At 45.7% G+C, this 21,749-nt stretch overlaps 1 protein-coding gene and 1 non-coding gene across 2 annotated transcripts in view; one reads left to right on the top strand and one right to left on the bottom strand.

Moving 5' to 3' along the window:
* LOC124552612 (unconventional myosin-Ia) overlaps nt 1–21,749 on the bottom strand; it is a 730,641-nt gene that overhangs the window by 366,373 nt on the left and 342,519 nt on the right. The gene's annotated exons all lie outside the window — the stretch shown is intronic.
* Trnat-ugu lies at nt 38–112 on the top strand. Its single transcript has one exon. It is a non-coding gene; the product is annotated as a tRNA-Thr (tRNA).

Below are 21,749 nucleotides of genomic sequence, written 5' to 3'. Positions count from 1 at the left end.
TAACCGCACGGCCACTTCGGCCGGCACTATCCTCTGTGCCCACGGTGGCTCAGATGGATAGAGCGTCTGCCATGTAAGCAGGAGATCCCGGGTTCGAGTCCCGATCGGGGCACACATTTCCAACATGTCCCCAATGAAGTACATTAACGCCTGTTTGCAGCTAGGGTGTTCATTTAATTATCATTTCGAATCTAGAGACGCTCTTCAGCCCATTCTGTACCGCTCCAATGGGAGCAGTGAAGACAAGATTTGAATCATTACGATATGCACAGATGTATACTGCCGAAAAAAAGTTAGTACACTTTTTTAGAAGTTTTCGGTTCACTAAAGATTTATTGTTGCAACAGTGCATATGGAGTACATGAAATGACTAATTTACAGATCAATAGCACAAGCGGGTGTGAGGTACCAGGTGTCGAACCATGCTGAAACACCTTTATCAGTACGTGGTGTAGGCTCGACGGGCGGCAATGTAGGTGTTGACTCTGGCATCCAGTCGGTCGCACAGGTGGCGAATACTGTCCTCGGAAACGTTATGCCAAGCCTGCTCGACCTGTTCATGTAGTTCTGTAAGAGTTGACAGTTGGTGAGGTCCACAAGTCACTTTCCGTCCCATCTTACCTCACACGTGCTCGGTTGGAGACAAGTCCAGAGATCATGCTCGCCAGAGAAGTTGCTGCACGTCTCGCAGAGCATGTGTGGCCGAGCATTATCGTGTTGGAACAACACATCGCCTTCCTGAACAGTAAAAAGACGGGTTTAACGACATTCTGCACGTACCAAGGCTGGTTAGCGTCCCACTCAGAAACACCAAAACGAACGAGAATTGTACGAGGGCTATTCAGAAAGTAGGGAACGTTTCCGTCTGACGCCGCTAGGCGCGCGCCGATCGCGTATATTTCGGTATCTGCGTGTTCTGTAGCTCACAAGGGAGGGCCGCCAATTGTGAAATTCAGATACGATTCATTCTGCGCATAATAAAAGCTCGTGGCCAGAAGTGTAATATGGCAAAGCACCAAGATGCACTTCTCAGCCGTTGTCGAGAAAATTGACAGTTAAAAGAAACCGTTGCGGTGAAATTCTACGATTATCAGTTTTCTACAGCGCCGTGGCGCAGCAGTAAGCGCTCGGGTTCGTAATGAGAAGGTCGCCGGTTCGAATCTCGCGCCATGCAACCTTTTTTTTTAGTATTTGTTTTTTGTAATTCAAATGTACACACACACACACACACACACATATATATATATATATATATATATATATATATATATATATATATATATATATATAATTCCCGGCAATCAGTTGCAACAATTATGCATATTATAAGTTGTTGAAAGTCGTTTGTCGTGGAAAAACTGACGACTTCGAACATCATTATGTTTTCCGCAAACAAAGTTGTATTTCACAAATGTTATTAATTGTCTTCATAATGTTAACCACGTATAGTTAACGGAAGACGTAGAAACGATATTCCGAAACGAATACGTATAGCGTAAGTCAAACGTTCGAATTAGAATAGAGACCCCACGAACACAAATTTGCTGTGGCAGGTATGAAAAAGAAACTCCGTTACTCGCTCGTTACACTTGAAGGACAGATGTTGAATGGGCCGAAACGAGCCGCCGCATAACAGCGTAGTTGCCTGCTAACTTCGAAAGAAGGTAGATGTGGTCCCTAGCGCAACTTATAACATCGTCGAAAATCAGTGCGGACGGGAGAGCTTTGGTACACCCTGTTAAACAATCGGAAAAATGGAGGCGGTACAATTGGAGAGCGATACGCCTTCACCAACATGCATAAGCAATTCATTAATAGTAATATATATATATATATATATATATATATATATACATATATATATATTTTAATCACAAAAAACTAATTATAAAAAAATTGCACGGTGCGAGATTCGATCCGGCGACCTTCTCATTATGAACACGAGCGCTTACCGCTGCGCCACGACGCTGTTGAAAATTTTTAATTGTTGAGAGTATTTCACCGCAACGGTTTCTTTTAACTGTCGATTTTCTCGACAACGGCTGAGAAGTGCATCTTGGTGCTTTGCCACATTACACCTCTGGGCATGAGCTTTTATTATGCGCAGTATGAATCGAATCTGAATTTCACAATTGGCGGCCACCCCTTGTCAGTCGAAGTCCAGCCGTGACAGCGGGAACGTATCTGCGTGCCTGGTTTTTTCGATATTCCAATTGAAATGTGCACCGCAATCGAAAATCCCGCCAGTTGTGAGGAGCGGTCTATGGTACGGTTTTTGTTGGAAAAAAACCTAAAACCTATAGAAATTTATCGTGAACTGTGCGAAGTGTACGGAAACAATGTTCCCTCCGGAAATGGTTCATTCGGTTTAAAAATGGCCGAGCCAACGTTCATGATGAAGAGAAGCATAGACGCCCGCGCAATGTGACTGACGATCTTGTCGCTAAATTTGATGAAACGATCCGTGAAATCCGTCGCTTCAGAATAACGAAACTTTCACTTTCTTTTCCACAAGTTTCACGGACCTTGTTGTTTGAAATTGTCACTCAAAAGCCAGGCTACCACAAATTTTGTGCACGATGGGCGCGCAAAATGCTTACAGAGCACCGTAAAGAACAGCGAATGGGACCAACGTTAGCATTTGAGGAGGTTACTGTTGTGTCTAGACAAGACAGCCTAGACACAATGAGAGGAAGCCGAAAGGCACGCGCTAAGCCAAAGCAGGGTGCGTGAGGTCTGAAACAGGATACGTTATGAATGCTACAAAGAAAAGTACGTAGCTTCTGGAATACTTAACTTTAATCCATCCTTTTTGGTACATCTGGAGATTGTGGCGATACAAGTGAGGCTCTTTAGATACATACAATGTTACTAATGGCGCCTTGCTAGGTCGTAGCCATGGACTTAGCTGAAGGCTATTCTAACTATCTGCTCGGCTAATGAGCGAGGCTTCGTCAGTGTAGTCGCTAGCTACGTCGTCCGTACAACTGGGGCGAGTGCTAGTCCGTCTCTCGAGACCTGCCTTGTGGTGGCGCTCGGTCTGCGATCCCTGACAGTGGCGACACGCGGGTCCGACATGTACTAATGGACCGCGGCCGATTTAAAGCTACCACCTAGCAAGTGTAGTGTCTGGCGGTGACACCACAGTTACCACAAACATGGTGTTTCATTACTGGATCGAATCGTAACTGATGACGAGACCTGGGTGAAACACGTCAATTGCGAGGCAATGGAGTGGGGGCACAGAAGGTGCTCCCAAAAACCAAGTAAATGTTTGCAAACCATATCAGCAAGGAAGTTGATGGCGAAAGTGTTTTGGGATAGGTAAGGTGTGCTTGTTATTGATTTCTTGAACGTGGAACAACCATAAATTCTGTCCGGTACTGTCAAACTATGCACAGCCTTAGAAGAGCAGTTCAAAACAAACGCCGAGGAAAGCCGACTTCCAAAACTTTGTTTTTGCACGACAATGGTTCAAATGGCTCTGAGCACTATGCGACTTAACATTTGAGGTCATCAGTCCCCTAGAACTTAAAACTACTTAAACCTAACTAACCAAAGGACATCACACACATCCATGCCCGAGGCTGGATTCGAACCTGCGACCGTAGTGGTCGCGCGGTTCCAGACCGTAGCGCCTACAACCGCTCGGCCACTCTGGCCGGCTGCACGACAATGCCCGACCTCACACGGCAAACCGCACAAAATAACTCCTTAATTCATACAAATGGGAAATTTTCCCACATCCGCCGTACGGCCCCGATCTTGCACGAAGCGACTTCCACTTGTTTCCCAAGACGAAGAACTGGCTTGCAACGCAGCGCTTTGATGACGACGCGGAACTCCAGGCGGGCGCGACTCACTGGCTGAAGCCTCAGGCGGCAGAATTTTACGACGAAGGTCTTTCCGCCGCTGTGATAAGTGCCTCAATGTGTTTGGTGACTATGTGGAAAAGTAGTATATCACTCGCGCTTTCAGACGTATATACGCTAATAGCCATTAAAATTGCTACACCAAGAAGAAATGCAGATGATAAACGGGTATTCATTGGACAAATATATTATACTACAACTGACATGTGATTACATTTTCACGCAATTTGGGTGCACAGATCCTAAGAAATCAGTGCCCAGAACAACCACCTCTGGCCGTAATAACGGCCTCGATACGCCTGGGCATTGAGTCAAACAGAGCTTGGGTGGCGTGTACAGGTACAGTTGCCCATGCAGCTTCAACACGATACCACAGTTGGTCAAGAGTAGCGACTGGCGTATTGTGACGAGCCAGTTGCTCGGCCGCCATTGACCAGACGTTTTCAATTGGTGAGAGATCTGGAGAATGTGCTGGCCAGGGCAGCAGTCGAACATTTTCTGTATGCAGAAAGGCCCGTACAGGACCTGCAACATGTGGTCGTGCATTATCCTGCTGAAATGTAGGGTTTCGCAGGGATCGAATGAAGGGTAGAGCCACGCGTCGTAACACATCTGAAATGTAACGTCCACTGTTCTAAATGCTGTCAATGCGAACAAGAGGTGACCAAGACCTGTAACCAATGGCACCCCATACCATCACGCCGAGTAATACGCCAGTATGGCGATGACGAATACACGCTTCCAATGTGAGTTCACCGCGATGTCACCAAACACGGATGCGACCATTACGATGCTGTAAACAGAACCTGAATTCATCCGAAAAAATGACGTTTTGCCATTCGTGCACCCAGGTTCGTCGTTGAGTACACCATCGCAGGTGCTCCTGTCTGTGATGCAGCGTCAAGGGTAACCGCAGCCGTGGTCTCCGAGCTGATAGTCGGTGCTGCTGCAAACGTCGTCGAACTGTTCGTGCAGATGGTTGTTGTCTTGCAAACGTCCCCATCTGTTGACTCAGGGGTCGAGACGTGGCTGCACGTTAAGGCCATGCGGATAAGATGCCTGTCATCTCGACTGCTAGAGATATGAGGCCGTTGGGATGCAGCACGGCATTACGTATTACCCTCCTGAACCCACCGATTCCATTTTCTGAACAGTCATTGGATCTCGTCGAAGGCGAACAGCAATGTCGCGATACGATAAAACGCTATCGCGATAGGCTACAATCCGACCTTTATCAAAGTCGGAAATGTGATGGTACGCATTTGTCCTCCTGACACGAGGCATCACAACAACGTTTCACCAGGCAACGCCGGTCAATTGCTGTTTATGTATGAGAAATCGGTTGGAAACTTTCCTCATGTCAGCACGTTGTGTGTGTCGCCACCGGCGCCAACCTTGTGTGAATGCTCTGAAAAGCTAATGATTTGCATATCACAGCATCTTCTTCCTGTCGGTTAAATTTCGCGTCTGTAGCACGTCATCTTCGGGGGGCAGCAATTTTAATGGCCGGTAGGGTAATAAAATTTATTTTTTTAATGCTAAAACGTTCCCTACTTTCTGAATAGCCCTCGTAGCTTACCGCACCCCAGACCATAAGGCCTGGTTCGGGACAGTGTATCTGGGATGAATGCACTCTACGATTACGCGCTCACCAGGTCCACGTGTACGTGCAAACAACCCTCACTTCGAGGATGCAAAATATGCTTTCAACTCTGCAGACCGTGGAGCGCCATTCAATCTTCCAAGTGATCCTCTGACGGCAGCAGTCGAGCCGTGCACGTCGATGCTGCGGTGGCCGGCCGCTGTGGCCGATCGGTTCTAGGCGCTTCAGTCTGGAACCGCGTGACCACTACGGTCACAGGTTCGAATCCTGCCTCGGGCATGGATGTGTGTGATGTCCCTTGGTTAGTTAGGTTTAAGTAGTTCTATGTCGTAGGGGGCTGATGACCTTAGAAGTTAAGTCCCGTAGTGCTCAGAGCCATTTGAACCATTTGATGCTGTGGCGTCAGTAGAAGATGGGCTACAGGTGTGCGTGCCAGTAGTTCCATTGGGTCGCAACAGTTCGTGTTGACACGTCTGGGCTCTGAAGCCCTCTTATCTGTACTGTGGCAGCTGAACGACCTTCCACTACTGCCCTTACAATACGAGGTGCATTCAAGTTCTAAGGCCTCCGATTTTCTTTCTCCGGACTGGAAAGAGATAGAAACATGCACATTGTTTTAAAATGAGGCCGCGTTCATTGTCAATACGTCCCAGAGATGGCAGCACCGTACGGCAGATGGAATTTTACCGCCAGTGGTGAGAATGAGCACTGTTTTAAATACTTAAAATGGCGACGTTTTCCTTACTTGAACAGCGTGCGGTCATTCGTTTTCTGAATTTGCGTGGTGTGAAACCAATTGAAATTCAGCGACAGTTGAAGGAGACATGTGGTGATGGAGTTATGGATGTGTCGAAAGTGCGTTCTTGGGTGCGACAGTTTAATGAAGGCAGAACATCGTGTGACAACAAACCGAAACAACCTCGGACTCGCACAAGCCGGTCTGACGACACGATCGAGAAAGTGGAGAGAATTGTTTTGGGGCCGGCCGCGGTGGTCTAGCGGTTCTAGGCGCTCAGTCCGGAACCGCGCAACTGTTACGGTCGCAGGTTCGAATCCTGCCTTGGGCATGGATGTGTGTGATGTCCTTAGGTTGGTTAGGTTTGATTAGTTCTAAGTTCTAGGGGACTGATGACCACAGATGTTAAGTCCCATAGTGCTCAGAGCCATTTGAACCAATTGTTTTGGGGGATCGCCGAATAACTGTTGAACAGATCTCCATCAGAGTTGGCATTTCTGTGGGTTCTGTGCACAAAATCCTGCATGACGACCTGAAAATACGAAAAGTGTCATCCAGGTGGGTGCCATGAATGGTGACAGACGACCACACGGCTGCCCGTGTGGCATGTTGCCGAGCAATGTTGACGAGCAACGACAGCATGAATGGGACTTTCTTTTCGTCGGTTGTGACAATGGACGAGACGTGGATGCCATTTTTCAATCCAGAAACAAAGCGCCAGTCAGCTCAATGGAAGTGCACAAAAAAATTTCGGGTAATCGCCAGTGCTGAAAAAATGATGGTGTCCATGTTCTGGGACAGCGAGGGCGTAATCCTTACCCATTGCGTTCCAAATGGCACTACGGTAACAGGTGCATCGTACGAAAATGTTTTGAAGAACAAATTCCTTCCTGCACTGCAACAAAAACGTCCCGGAAGGGCTGCGCGTGTGCTGTTTCACCAAGACAACGCACCCACACATCGAGCTAACGTTACGCAACAGTTTCTTCGTGATAACAACTTTGAAGTGATTCCTCATACTCCCTACTCACCTGACCTGGCTCCTAGTGACATTTGGCTTTTTCCAACAACGAAAGACACTCTCCGTGGCCGCACATTCACCAGCAGTGCTGCTATCGCCTCAGCGATTTTCCAGTGGTCAAAACAGATTCCTAAAGAAGCCTTCGCCGCTGCCGTGGAATCATGGCGTCAGCGTTGTGAAAAATGTGTACGTCTGCAGGGCGACTACGTCGAGAAGTAACGCCAGTTTCATCGATTTCGGCTGAGTAGTTAATTAGAAAAAAAAATCGGAGGCCTTAGAACTTTAATGCACCTCGTACGACGATCCTGGGAGGGGTCGGCGCTGCGTGGACGTCCAGGACCTCCTCTATGAGTGTGAGAATGTACACGTGACCAACTGATACCAGCATCGCTGCACAACTGGCGCAGCACCTCCACCTTGTGAGGCAGTTCTCCGAAAGGACCATCCCGGCACTCGGAATACCAGAATTTGATCCCTGCCAAATTCTCTCAGGTGGCTGTAGGAAGCACGAGTGTGTCTCCGTGGCATGGTTTCCTGCTTGCTTCGCACATCTGCACCACACTGAACTTTCTGATTCTGAGCGTTCCATATTAAATGGTAGACGTAGATGGCGCTGTGGCAGCTATGTGGGGTGGGGTTTGGTTGTGTTGGGAAGGAGACCAGACAGCGAGGTCACCGTTCTCATCGGACTAGGGAAGGATGTGGAAGTATGTCGGCCGTGTCCTTTCAAAGGAGCCATGCTGGCATTTGCCTGGAGCGATTTAGGGAAATGACGGAAAACCTAAATCACGATGGCCGAATGCGAGTCTGGTGTACTAGCCACTGCGCCACCTCGTTCGGTGGTAGCTATGCCACTACGTTGTCTGATGGCGGACGACGTTGAAACCATTATCAGTGGATCTACTCTCCTCCAGGTGGCATATGCCGTCATCAGATCAATATGAACATCGTTTTTCCAGTTCTGCTAATTTTTTTCCTGGCAGTGTGTTGAACGACACTTTCTTCCCGCTTTTCATATGAGAATGGAAGAAGATGAAATCCTGATCCCTGGTATAATAGAAACTACCCACTGGCATCCACTTCACAGTGGTTTGCAAAGTATGTATGTAGGTTTAGATGTTTGGCGATCGCTTTACGCTACTGGACTACCTTCTCTCTCCGGCTGGTGATGGTTCTTCCGTATTATTTTATCAATGACTTTTTTCCTTCTTAGGCTGCAGTTTTTCTGAATTTAGTTGATCATCTTCTGTCTCTCTCCAATCATATTTGCTTTTCTTTTCGTCTTTGTCTCGCCTCGTGTTGACAACAAGTGGTTCTCTCTCAGTTTAAGATTTTCTCACCAATCTGTGTTTCCTCCCTGAAGTGAAATGGTTCAAATGACTCTGAGCACTATGGGACTAACATCTGAGGTCATCAGTCAAATGGTTCAAATGGCTCTGAGCACTATGCGGCTTAACTTCTGAGGTCATCAGTCGCCTAGAACTTAGAACTAATTATACCTAACTAACCTAAGGATATCACACACATCCATGCCCGAGGCAGGATTCGAACCTGCGACCGTAGCGGTCACGCGGTTCCAGACTGAAGCGCCTTTAATCGCACGGCCACACCGGCCGGCTGAGGTCATCAGTCCCTTAGAATTACTTAAACCTGACTAACCTAAGGCCATCACACACACCCATGCCCGAGGCGGGATTCGAATCTGCGACCGTAGCACCAGCGCGGTTCCGGACTGAAGTGCCTAGAACCGCTCGGCCACAACGGCTGGCTGATGTGGTATGCATCCTCCGCCATGCCCCTTACTGTATTTTCTTAAGTACAGATGTAGATGTAAATATCATAACCGATAATGTTGTAGCGTGATTTTGTTGTATGCTTGATCCTCTTAACTCTCGAATCAAACGAGATGACGAAGCAAGCATGTTCATCTTGTGGTTGAAGCTTACTTCTGGTTCGTACTTGCTTCCTTACATATAATTATTGAAATACGGTTCTGCCGGATTAGGTTATTTCTCGTCACATAAAAAGTGAAAAAATTTTGGATGCGAAGACTACATGGAAATTCGATTTTTGTAATTTTTTATCTTTGCGATACGTGAAGTTTAGAATTAAAATTCAATTCGCCAAAGCGATTCGATGCAGTTCTCAAAAATGATCGAGAAAACCGACTTTGAAGGCTTCCGAGTTGCCTTAACTCGCTACTACTAGAACGACTTTACTACCATGGGCCTTGTAGCTGTGTGGTAGAACGCTTTTCTGACATACAAGTGGCCTGGGTTCGATTCCCGGCCGCTGTACATGTTCAGACAACGATACATGTTGTATGAGCTTTTCTGTAAAGTATAAAATACACAAAAATGAAAAAACTTAATTTGTAATTTAAAAACAAAATCTTATATAAAAGCTAGGTAATTAAGAATTTATATTTGCAATGAAAACTGGAGTTTTGTGTGCGATATGTAATTAGAAATAAGAAGAGGTACACTTCTCATAAAAAATGACAATTAAATCTGTGTTAATTAATATGCATTTTATATTTAAATAACGTACGTATTCTAATAATGAGAAAATCGATAAAAAGCAACGACCAAAACAAGACCAGAAACAGCAGTTACCTTACTCGAGCGCTACCAATATTTTTTCATCTTAATGTACTTTGCGCTTCACGGAAATTTTCATAGAACACGCATGATTCTTGCGTCGTCTGGGAATCGAATACAGGCTGACCACGTGGTTGCCGAGCATTTTATCACACAGTCACATGCCCCAAAGAAAAACCGTCCTTGCTTTAGCTCTAAAAACTTCGTAGTCGATTTTCTCGGGAATTTTTCAGAGTTACATCGAACCGCTAAGAAAGAATAATATATTGCGTCCGCAAAGTCTCTCCGTGGCATGTCCCATGCGTCTAGCTCCAAAAGTCTGTTAATGCGCGTCGTACGGCCGTAATCATGTCGGAAACGTTTTCCCATCAAACACTTGGCTACAAGTGGCAGCTTCGGCAATCCACTGCCCTTTTACATTTTGTGTTCGCGATAGTACCAACATCTTTATATGTTCATACCGGTATCCCATGACTCTTGTCACGTCGGTGTGCGACAGCACCTCCGTAAAATATAAATTTAAGCGCCAGGAAGTGTTTTTCTAAAAGTATTTACCTGAAAATGGTTCAAATGGCTCTGAGCACTATGGGACTCAACTGCTGAGGTCATTAGTCCCCTAGAACTTAGAACTAGTTAAACCTAACTAAGCTAAGGACATCACAAACATCCATGCCCGAGGCAGGATTCGAACCTGCGACCGTAGCGGTCTCGCGGTTCCAGACTGCAGCGCCTTTAACCGCACGGCCACTTCGGCCGGCATTTACCTGAAGCTTTGCCTTATACAGAAGTGGAACGCGGACGATAAATATTGCACACCGTAAGAGCATATAAGGTTTTGAAAATAATGTTGTGCTACAGAAGAAGGCGGAAGATTAAATGGATAATTCGGATATCTAATGGAGACTTTATGAATAGCACTGGGGAGAAATTAAATTTATAGCTCAACTTGGCTAGCAAGGAGACCACATGGCAATGAGATTTTTGTGTTTTTGTATTTTTTATTGAGAGATCAAGTAGACTGCGTCCGCAAAGTCTCTCGCACGGGCGAGCTCTGCCTGTCTCACTTGCGAGGCGCGTGATGTTGGCAGTTCATTCAAGTCGCTGTGTAAGCTAGGGGCCGGGGTTCATTGCTAGTGGCTGCAGTTACGTTGAGAGATGGGATTCAACATTATTACAATTGAAACAATTACATTAATTGACTATATTTGCTACAGTTAAGTAGCCGGCCGAATTGGCCGTGCGGTTAAAGGCGCTGCAGTCTGGAACCGCAAGACCGCTACAGTCGCAGGTTCGAATCCTGCCTCGGGCATGGATGTTTGTGATGTCCTTAGGTTAGTTAGGTTTAATATTTCTAAGTTCTAGGGGACTAATGACCTCAGCAGTTGAGTCCCATAGTGCTCAGAGCCATTTGAACCATTATAGTTAAATACATTGTACTCACCAATATCATAGTAAGTGCTGAAGACGTTTTCCTCTTTCTTGAAGGCATAATTCAACACGTTTACATTTACTTGCTAACATTTTTACCAATGTTTTACGTGTAATCGAATGCAGATAATCGGTTATCACTGTCTTCAGTTCATCTGTTATCTTTGGGTTATTTAGATACACAGATGATTTAGCCGCACCCCAAAGGAAATAGTCGGGCGGGGACAGATCCGGTGAGCGCGATGGTCAGATACCTTTCGTAATTACACAGTCTCCAAAGATTTTTAAAAGTCTTAGGGACAGGTGTGTTGCTGTCTTGTTGGAAAAATGAACGATTGATCTCATTTTCATTCAGCAGGACAATAAATGGATAAATTATCTGGGAACGACAGACATCGGAAGTGACGATACTATGGAAAAAGATAGGCCCTATAATTCGCGTTCGTGTTATGGCAACCAAAACTCCGATTTTCTTTCGTGCAGTGGCGTTTCTCTTGAGGAATGTAGATTTTCTGATATCCAGATTCGTGAATTTTGGAAATTAAGGTAGCCAGATCAGTGAAAAAAGTTCGATTTAAAATACGGACTCTATGTCGGTTAACAAATCGCTGACACTATTCACAATATGCTATTCGTTTCGAATGGTTCATACAATATAACTTTTGCACAGCTGTAATTTTATACGGATACATCGCCAGTTCTTTGGATACGGCGTTATGTGCTGTCGTACGAGAGACTTTAGCCTCATGTGGTAATCTCATCACCGATTCTGTTCCACTCCGCAACACGAGGTCCGAAATGGCGTCGGGCTTCCCTTCTGTTAAAGCTGTGGGCCTCCCAGTTCGTGGTGCTCAAGTAGTTCAAATGGCTCTGAGCACTATGGGAGTTAACATCTGTGGTCATCAGTCCCCTAGAACTTACAACTACTTAAACCTAACTAACCTAAGGACATCACACACATCCATTCCCGAGGCAGGATTCGAACCTGCGACCGTAGCAGTCCTGCGGTTCCGGACTGCAGCGCCAGAACCGCTAGACCACCGTGGCCGGCTAAATAGTCTAGACAAGAAGAGAATAGAAGCTTTTGAAATGTGGTGCTACGGAAGAATGCTGAAGATTAGATGGGTAGATCACATAACTAATGAGGAGGTATTGAACAGAATTGGGGAGAAGCGGAGTTTGCGGCACAACTTGACTAGAAGAAGGGATCGGTTGGTAGGACATGTTCTGAGGCATCAAGGGGTCACCAATTTAGTACTGGAGGACAGCACGGAGCGTAAAAATCGTAGAGGGGGACCAAGAGATGAATACACTAAGCAGATTCAGAAGGATGTAGGTTGCAGTAGGTGCTGGGAGATGAAGAAGCTTGCACAGGATAGAGCAGCGTGGAGAGTTGCATCAAACCAGTCTCAGGACTGAAGACCACAACAACAACAACCCTCGCCCAAGGTGGCTTCCACCAAGTCCCCCTCCCTGATGATGCCCTCATCCCCTCCGTCTACCCCTCCGGCCAACTTTGATCCTCCCCTTCCACCCACTGTGTTTTTTCCCAACGGGCACCCTCTCTCCCTTCTCTCCCTCCTCCCTTCCTCCCTCCCTCCTCCCCCTGGGCTTCCCCTACCCCCTACCTTCTTTCCTCCCCCTCCCATCTCCTCTACCACTGGCATCTCCACCCTCCCCACTCCCTCCTCCCCCACCTTTTCCCCTTTTGCCAGGTCCCCGGACTCGTACACGTAAAGTACACATTCGCGCGCCAGAGGTCGTCGCCGGTGATTGTGTGTGCCATCGTGTTTGTGTTTCAGTGTTTCATCGTTTGTGCTCCTTCGTTCACGTATGCTATTTCTGTCGTCTCTGTTAGTGTACGAGTGCTGAACGTTTTTATTTGGACGCTGCACCTGTGAGCGACTTCATGTATTTTAAAATAGTGTGTCTACTGTTGTCTATCGCCGGCCGGAGTGGCCGTGCGGTTCTAGGCGCTACAGTCTGGAACCGCGAGACCGCTACGGTCGCAGGTTCGAATCCTGCCTCGGGCATGGACGTGTGTGATGTCCTTAGGTTAGTTAGGTTTAAGTAGTTGTAAGTTCTAGGGGACTGATGACCACAGAAGTTGAGTCCCATAGTACTCAGAGCCATTTTGTTGTCTATCCACCGTATTGTTTCGTTTTTCGATGTGTCCACTTGTACTGAATGTATTAACTGTGGCCGAAGAGCGGCGTAGTTTTGCCGCTGTCGGCCTACCTTGTATAAGGTTTTAAAATTACAATAAAGAAAAAAAAACAACCAATTTAATGTGACGCAGCATGCGAAGGTTGATGTGTGTGGACGGGTTACTCCTGTAACCGAAACTGCAAGTAGGTTCTGGTACGTTTGGTGTTGATTGGATAGGGTGAAGAAAAAAAAAGGTTTGCATTTGTGAAATAGTAAATTAGTATCATCGTCGTTTCAGATCTGAAGATCGTTCTAGAGGAACCGAAACCAGTCATGTGAATTAACATTTTTGCAATCAAGACGGATTATGAAACTTTCTGGCAGGTTAAAACTGTGTGCCGGACAGAGACTCAAACTCGGGACCTTTGCCTTTCGCGGGCAAGTGCTCTACCAACTGAGCTACCCGAGCACGACTCACGCCCCGTCCTCACAGCTTTACTTCTGCCAGTAGAGCACTTCCCCGCTAAAGGCAAAGGTCCCGAGTTCGAGTCTCGGTGCGGCACACAGTTTTAATCTGCCAGGAAGTTTCATATCAGCGCACACTCCGCTGCAGAGTGAAAATCTCATTCAAGACGGATTATAATTAACTTTGTATAACCTGTGATTGCGGTTTCCCATAAGACATTACGTCTGTTTTTGCAAACAATGAAAGCTGGTGATGGCTCCGTTATGGTGCGGGCTGTGTTTACATGGAGTCCTCTGGTCCAACTGAACCGATCATTGACTGGAAATTGTTATGTTCGCCTACTTGCGGACGGTTTGCATCCGTTCATGAACATCAAGTTCCGAAACAATGAAGAAATTTTTGTGGGTGACAATGCGCCATGTCAGAATTATGTGGACAATTCGACCTAGCGATTTGTCCACACGGGCCACTCGACGGTAATCTCACCGAACATTTGTGGGACTAATCGGCAGACCAGATCGTGCACAATATCCTGCACCGGCAACCCTTTCGCAGTCAGCGGCGACATACTTTAATATTTCCGCAGGGGACTTGCAACGATTTGTTGAGGCCATGCTACGTCGGGTTACTGAGCTACGCCGGGCAAAAGGAGGCCCGACACAATGTTGCGAGGTATCCCATGACTTCTGTCACCTCAGTGTTTAGACAAATGTAAAGAAACGCATTATGCAATACACAGTTGTAACGGTATATTTTTTTACAGACGATCGATTTGAGTCTAGGATCAGATCATCATCGTGTCAAAAAAGAAATCTCAGCTATGCACGCAAATGTATAGGTAACATGGTTTTTGGACGTGATCATGGTCTGATCATAAATCGAAATCGATCATCTGTAACAAAGTATCCCGTTTCGGCTTGTACTGCACCAAGCAGTTCTTAAATTTATATAAGGTGCACAAGCTGTGCTGTGGAGCGATCGGTATTGCTGGAAATGAACACAGTTGCTACGCCCTGATTGCACTTTTATTGTTCCATGATGACCGATTTCAACAGTCTTACGCTGCCCTCATCTGATCTTGTGGAACTTACTACAAAATTGCCATATTACACTACTTGAAGTCAAATCATAAAAGGCACTCCGGGGTGTTCTTAAATACAGTTCATTGAATGCACACAATTGATAAAATAAACACAGTTGATAAAATCCTCGTACCACCCATGCCTGTTCGCTGCCAACAGGCGTGGATGGTACGAGGATTTTATTAACTGGATTTTTATCGAGATATGGATACTTGTGGAGTGCCTTATATGTTTTGACCTCATGCAATGTAAAATGGTAATTTTACGAGGGCTATCCACAAAGTACATTACGTTTTGGAATTAAAAATAAATAAAGTATTGGAAATTTTTTTAAATTATATACAAATGAAAGCCACACTTCAATACTACTTTTCTACATAGTTGCCATTTAAATTAAGGCACTTATCGTAGCGATGGACGAGCTTGGAAATTCCTTCGTCGTAAAATTCGGCCGCCTGCGCCTTCAACCACGTGGTTACCTCTTCCTGAAGCTGTGCGTCGTCATCAAAACGCTGCATAGCCAACCACTTCATCATTGCTGGGAGTAAGTGGAAGTCGCTCGGTGCCAGGGCGGGACTGTACGGCGGATGAGGAAACAACTCCCACTTAAAAGATTCGAGAACTTCACGAGTGGCATTTGCCGTGTGCGCCCGAGCGTTGTCGCGAATCAGCAAGATCTTTGAGCCCAACTTTCCCCTGCGCTTGTTTTGTATTGCTCTTCTGAGGTTGTGCAGAGTTTGGCAATACCTTTGAGAGTTTATTGTAGTGCCTCTTTCCACGAAATCCACAAAAATCACACCTTTTCTGTCCCAAAAGAGGTAACCACGTGGTTGAAGGCGCAGGCGGCCGAATTTTACGACGAAGGAATTTCCAAGCTCGTCCATCGCTACGATAAGTGCCTTAATTTAAATGGCAACTATGTGGAAAAGTAGTATTTAAGTGTGGCTTTCATCTGTATATAATAAAAAAATTTCCAATACTTTATTTATTTTTAATTCCAGAACGTAATGTACTTTGTGGATAGCCCTCGTATAACGAGTCCCAGGAGATCAGATGATAGCGGCAGAAGGCTATTGAAACCGCTCAGTTTGAAACAATAAAAGTGTCTACAATGCGATCGCGGCGTACGAAACGTCTTCATTTTAAATTTATATCAGATTTTAACATATTTCTCTTTTGCAGAAAACCTACGCTTTGCTTGTTTTTTGCAAGTCAGCATTTTACATCCTGCATTTAGTTCTGCCACTATCAGTTATTTTGCTGGCCAAATACAAAAAACTTATCAACAACAATTAGTGTCTCATTTCCCAACCTAAAACCCACACCATCGTCTTACCATTCCCCTTGTTTTACTTTCGCCGACTTCATCTTATATACTATTTTCAAGACACTATCCATTCTGTTCAACTGATCTCAAATGGCTCTGAGCACTATGGGACTTAACATCTGAGGCCATTAGTCCCCTAGAACTTAGAACTACTTAAACCTAACTAACATAAGGACATCACACACATCCATCCCCGAGGCAAGATGCGAACCTGCGACCGTAGCAGCAGCGCGGTTCCGGACTGAAGCGCCTAGAACCGCTCCGCCACAGCGGCCGGCGCAACTGATCTTCCAACTGTTTTGTCCAGTGTGACAGATTTACAGTTTATTTTAGCTTCTAGCTGTCCTCCCTAGAATTTAATTCTCTTCCCATATATCTCCTAGGTTTCCTGTACTGCATGCTCATTGTACAGATTAAGACCGGAGGTAGGCTACAACGCTGTTTCAGTGCGTTTTAAATACTTGTCTCCCATTCACGTCCAGTGACTTACAGTTTCAGTCCGGTGTCTGCACAAGTTATAGACAACGGTCTGTTCCCTGTATTTCACACTTACCACCTTCATACGTCCAAACAGCCCATCTCCATTATCACATTCAGTACAGTAATTACAGCTGTTCATCACTGACTACGAAAATTAATGGGGACACGTAATAGAACCCAGTACGCTGTCCTCGATGGTGAGTGTTCATCGGAGGTGAGGGTATCATCTGGAGTGCCCCAGGGAAGTGTGGTGTGTCCCCTGTTGTTTTCTGTCTACATAAATGATCTTTTGGATAGGGTGGATAGCAATGTGCGGCTGTTTGCTGATGATGCTGTGGTGTACGGAAAGGTGTCGTCGTTGAGTGACTGTAGGAGGATACAAGAAGACTTGGACAGGATTTGTGATTGGTGTAAAGAATGGCAGCTAACACTAAATATAGATAAATGTAAATTAATGCAGATGAATAGGAAAAAGAATCCGGTAATGTTTGTGTGGTGTCACCGCCAGACACCACACTTGCTAGGTGGTAACCTTTAAATCGGCCGCGGTCCGGTAGTATACGTCGGACCCGCGAGTCGCCACTGTCAGTAATTGCAGACCGAGCGCCACCACACGGCAGGTCTAGAGATACTGACTAGCACTCGCCCCAGTCGTACAGCCGACGTTGCTAGCGATGGTTCACTGACAAATTACGCTCTCATTTGCCGAGACGATAGTTAGCATAGCCTTCAGCTAAGTCATTTGCTACGACCTAGCAAGGCGCCATCACCAAGTATATTGAAATGGAGATTATATCTGTACAAGATCGATGTTCGACAAATGTGGATTAAAGTTAAGTATTCCAGAAGCTACGTACTTTTCTTTATAGCATTCATTACGTATCCTATTTCAGACCTCATGCCAGCCTGCGTGAGTTTAAGCGCGTGCCTTTCGGCTTCCTCTCATTGTGTCTAGGCTGTCTTGTCTAGACACAACAGTTTGAGTACTCCATTAGTAGTGTAGCGCTTGACACAGTCACGTCGATGAAATATTTGGGAGTAACATTGCAGAGCGATATGAAGTGGGACAAGCATGTAATGGCAGTTGTGGGGAAGGTGGACAGTCGCCTTCGGTTCATTGGTAGAATTTTGGGAAGATGTGGTTCGTCTGTAAAGGAGACCGCTTATAAAACACTAATACGACCTATTCTTGAGTACTGCTGGAGCGTTTGGGATCCCTATCAGGTCGGATTGAGGGAGGACATAGAAGCAATTCAGAGGAGGGCTGCTAGATTTGTTACTGGTAGGCTTGATCATCACGCGAGTGTTACGGAAACGCTTCAGGAACTCGGGTGGGAGTCTCTAGAGGAAAGGAGGCGTTCTTTTCGTCAATCGCTACTGAGGAAATTAGAGAAGCAGCATCTGAGGCTGACTGCACTACAATTTTACTGCCGCCAACTTAACATTTCGCGGAAGGACCACAAAGATAAGAGAGATTAGGGCTCGTACACAAGCATATAAGCACTCATTTTTCCCTCGTTTTGTTTGGGAGTGGAAAAGGGAGAGAAGATGCTAGTTGTGCTACGAGGTACCCTCCGCCACGCACCGTATGGTGGATTGCGGAGTATGTATGTAGATGTAGATACGCGGGGCGTTGGTAATGCTGTAAGTAGGCTGTTTATGTTTTCTTATTGGCAATGTTACGTAGCGCTCTGTATGAGAATCACTGGCTGTGCTGTGTGCAGTCTGTGACTAGTTTGCATTGTTGTAATACTCGCCATTGTAGTGTTGGGCAGCTGGCTGTGAACAGCGCGTAGCGTTGCGCAGTTGGAGGTGAGCCGCCAGCGGTGGTGGATGTGGGGAAAGAGATGGCGGAGTTTTGAAATTTGTCATGAACTGCTACATATGTTATGACTATTAAGGTAAATACATTGTTTGTTCTCTATTAAAATCTTTCATTTGCTAACTATGCCTATCAGTAGTTAGTGCCTTCAGTAGTTTGAATCTTTTATTTAGCTGGCAGTAGTGGCGCTCGCTGTATTGCAGTAGCTCGAGTAACCAAGATTTTTGTGAGGTAAGTGATTTGTGAAACGTATAGGTTAATGTTAGTCAGGGCAATTCTTTTGTATGGATTTTTGAAAGTCAGATTGCTTTGCGCTAAAAATATTGTGTGTCAAGATAAGCACAGTCTCGTATATAATTCTCCAAAAGGGGACGTTTCAATGCGACACATTTGTTTTCTCGACCAATTTCGGTTGAAAAAAATGCCGGTAGTGGGACATCGTGAAATATTCCTGCTTCGGCACCTAGCTTCATGAAGTCGTGATAGGTGGCGGCGCTATGCCTACGGTTCAAAATGGCGTCTGTGACGGAGGTGTTCTCCAAGCAGAGGGCTCTCATTGAGTTTCTTTTGGCGGAAAACCGGAACATCGCAGATATTCGCAGGCGTTTGCAAAATGGTTACGGAGACCTGGCAGTGACCCAAAGCAGGGTGAGTTGAGTGAGGCGTCTGTCATGCGGACGATGATGGAAGGGTCACAAACAAACAGCTCGCTACTCAACTGGACGTCTCTCCTAGTAGCTCTCACACACCTGTCCGCCAATTGGGGTACTCGAAGGTGTGTGCCGTCTGCGCTCCTCGCCGGCTAATACGAGGGTCACTCCAAAAGAAATGGACACTATTTTTGTAAAAATACAGTTTTCATTCTGCATGTGCGAAAGTTTTACAGTGTGTAGATACACCCTTCCCCCTTGTTTTCAAACTTGGATCAACCTGTTCCCGTGAGTGGCGCCGTCACAGCATGTCTCCAAGTTGGCTGCTACACTTGACGTTCGTCAGAAGCAACGTGCTGTCATAGAAATCCTGTGCTGTGAGATCGAGACAGAGGGAAACATCCACGAGAGTTTGAGAAAGGTGTATGGAGATGCTGCTGTCGATCGCAGTACAGTTAGTCGGTGGCCAAGCAGGTTACGTGATGAAAGCGGGCACGGCAGTATTGAGGATTGTCCTCGCAGCGGCAGGCCTCGTACTGCACACACTCCAGACAATGTGCAGAGAGTTAACGAATTGGTGACTGCTGACAGACGCATCACAGTGAACGAATTGTCACGCTACGTTGGGATACGGGAAGGAAGTGTTTGCAGAATACTGTAAGTGTTGACGTTAAAAAAGGTTTGTGCCAGGTGGGTTCCCAGGATGTTGACACTGGCTCACAAATAAACAAGAAAAACGGTATGCAGCGAACTTTTGGAACAGTACGAGAATGGTGGAGATGAATTCATTGGAAAAACTGTGACAGGTGATAAAACATGGCTCCACCATTTTTCACCAGAGGCGAAGTGGCAGTCAATCGAGTGGCATCATGCAAATTCACCCAAGGAAAAAAAATTCAAAACCACACCTTCTGCTGGAAAAGTTATGGCTAAGGTGTTTTTCGATTCCGAAGGAGTCTTGTTTGTGGACATCGTGCCAAGTGGAACCACCATAAATTCTGATGCATATGTGACGACACTGAAGAATCTTCAAGCTCGACTGAGTCCTGTTCGACCACATCGTCAAAAGCAGGATGTTTTGCTGTTGCACGACAATGCACGGCCACATGTCACTCAAAAAACCATGGAAGCGATCACAAAACTCGGATGGACAACACTGAACCGCCCGCCTTACAGTCCTGACCTGGGTCCATGTGACTATCATCTCTTTGGGAAAGTGAAAGACTCTCTTCGTGGGACAAGGTTTGAAGATGATGACTCCCTTGTGCACGCTGCCAAACACAACGCAATCCGTGGCGCCATACCACATCTCCGAAGAAAACGTTAAAACCTGGACTCTCAGCCGGGAAAGCCATGGCGACGGCGTCCTGGGACTCTGAATGAGATATTGTGTTTGATCTACGTCTACATCTACATGGTTACTCTGCAATTCACACTTAAGAGCCTGGCAGAGGGTTCATCGAACCATTTTCATACTACATCTCTATCATTCCACTCTAGAATGGCGCGTGGGTGAAAGGAACACCTAAATATTTCCGTTCGAGCTCTGATTTCTCTTATTTTATTATGATGATCATTCCTCCCTACATACGTGAGTGTCAACGAAATATTTACGCATTCGGAAGAAGTGCAATGTAGGCGGTCTCTTTAGTGGGTTTGTCGCATCTTCTAAGTGTTCTGCCAACAAAGCGCAGCCTTTGTTTAGCCTTCCCCACAATATTATTTATGTGGTCTTTCCAATTTAAGTTGCTCATAATTGTAATTACTAGGTATTTAGTCGAATTGACAGCCCTTAGATTTATGCGATTTATCGTATACTCAAAATTTATCGGATTTCTTTTAGTACCCATATGGATGACCTCGTACTTTTCTTCGTTTAGAGCAAACTGCCACTTTTCTCACAATACAGAAACTCTCTCTAGATCATTTTGTAGTTGGAATTGATCGTCAGATGATTTTACTAGACGGTAAATTACAGCGCCTTCTGCAAACAATCTAAGGGGGCTGCTCAGATTATCACCTAGATCATTTATATAAATCAGAAACAGAAGAGGACCTATGACACTACCTTGAGGAACGCCAGATATCACTTTTGTTCTACTCGATGATTTACCGTCTATCACTGCGACGTGTGACCTCTCTGAGAGGAAATCACGAATCCAGTCACACAACTGATACGATACTCCATACGCACGCAATTTGATTAATAGTCGTTTGTGAGGAACGGTATCAAAAGCCTTCTGGAAATCTAGGAATAAGGAATAGATCTGAGATTCCTTGTCGACAGCACTTCATGGGAATAAAGAGCTAGTTGTGCTGCACAAGAACGATATATTCTGAATCCGTGTTGGTTATGTATCACTAAGTCATTTTCTTCAAGGTGATTCATAATGTTCGGGTACAGTATATGCTCCAAAATATTACTGCAAATTGAGGTCAGTGATACAGATCTGTAATTCAATGGGTTATTCCTACTTCCTTTCTTGAATATTGGTGTGACCTGTACTACTTTCC

The sequence above is a fragment of the Schistocerca americana genome, chromosome 10, assembly GCF_021461395.2.
Source record: "Schistocerca americana isolate TAMUIC-IGC-003095 chromosome 10, iqSchAmer2.1, whole genome shotgun sequence".
Lineage (NCBI taxonomy): Eukaryota > Metazoa > Arthropoda > Insecta > Orthoptera > Acrididae > Schistocerca > Schistocerca americana.
Note: the sequence above shows the minus strand (reverse complement) of the source record. Positions and strands in the feature narration are given on the sequence as shown.